The sequence below is a fragment of the Rhagoletis zephyria genome, unplaced genomic scaffold (assembly GCF_001687245.7).
Source record: "Rhagoletis zephyria isolate East Lansing unplaced genomic scaffold, Rhagoletis_zephyria_1.1 Rzeph_scaffold_00078, whole genome shotgun sequence".
Taxonomy (NCBI): domain Eukaryota; kingdom Metazoa; phylum Arthropoda; class Insecta; order Diptera; family Tephritidae; genus Rhagoletis; species Rhagoletis zephyria.
Window position 1 is genome coordinate 340,873 of NW_016157162.1, and position 1,286 is coordinate 342,158.

The window sequence follows — 1,286 nt, forward strand, 5'->3', positions numbered from 1 at the left end:
TTGCTATCGATTTTGCTTTCGATATTTTTTCGATTTTGATATCAATATTTTCATCGATTTCTTTATCGATGTTTTTATCGATTTTGCTACCGATATTATTATCGCTTTTGTTATCGATATTTTTTGCTTAGTGTGTGCTTTTGTTTTTTTACTTGGATATGCTCTTAACCATACCACGTATTCTACGTTTAAATTTAGCGGCTGTATCTCCGATACAGCCTGCAGGCCAAGACGAAGGCGCTGGACTGTTCCTTTTTTTAGAGCTTTTCACCAATATTTCTTGAGATTTGTCGAGTTTTATTTCGGTAGCTTTCTTAGGTTTTAGAAGATTGAGGAAATTTCGGGGGTTTGTTTGAGATGCCAATTTTGTTGATTTTTATTTAAGAATAATCTTTAAATTTGGATTTTTCGGCCGAATTTTATCGTTATTTTGAGATTTTTATTTTTTCAACCAAAAATAATCGTTTTGTCCGATTTAAGTCTTTTGTGATCTAAAAATTAAAACTGAAAATAACGGTTATAATTTGATCGAACAGATACAGATGCTTTTTTTCAATGTACTTCCTTTCGGAAAAGTATTTTTTTCCATTAAGTTTTAGCAAATTTTATTTAAAGTTTTTAAAACGTCTGATGAAATTTTTTTTGTAAAGACCTGAACATGAATCAATTAAGGTAGAGCATTTGTTATGATGATCTTTATTAGATTTTGGGGCATAAATAAACCATTTTTGTATTCTTGTATTTGTATTTTTTTTTGTTTCTCTGGAAGCTTAATCGCATCTCTTATGCGAACTTTATTTTATTTTACTCACATACAATTTCGCAACGTTCGTCTAACCGACTTCAAAACCATAACACAGAAAGTATTGTCAATTAAAAAAGTAAAAGAATTTGAACTGAAAACAAAAAAAAAAAACTATTCTTGTTTAATGAACTACAAAGTTTTGCATTATTACTAAATACGCAATAAATCTTTGTACTCTTAATTTCCAAACAAAAAAGTAATATTTACATCACCCACCAGTAATAAAACTTATCCGCCCTTCTAGTGCATCAGTTAATAGCGAATAATTGATTTACATGTCAATATTTGAGAGTATTGCACAATAATTTGCATGTGCAACTCTATGTTTGTGCAGCCAATGTCAATGACTTAATTGCAGTAAAAATAAATATGAAGCAGAAAGATTAATATTAGCAGAGAAAAGGAGAAAAAATTAAACAAAAACAAATGTCGATTGAGGGTGAGAGAGATTTAGTGAGAAACAAATATTTGTTGTATTTAC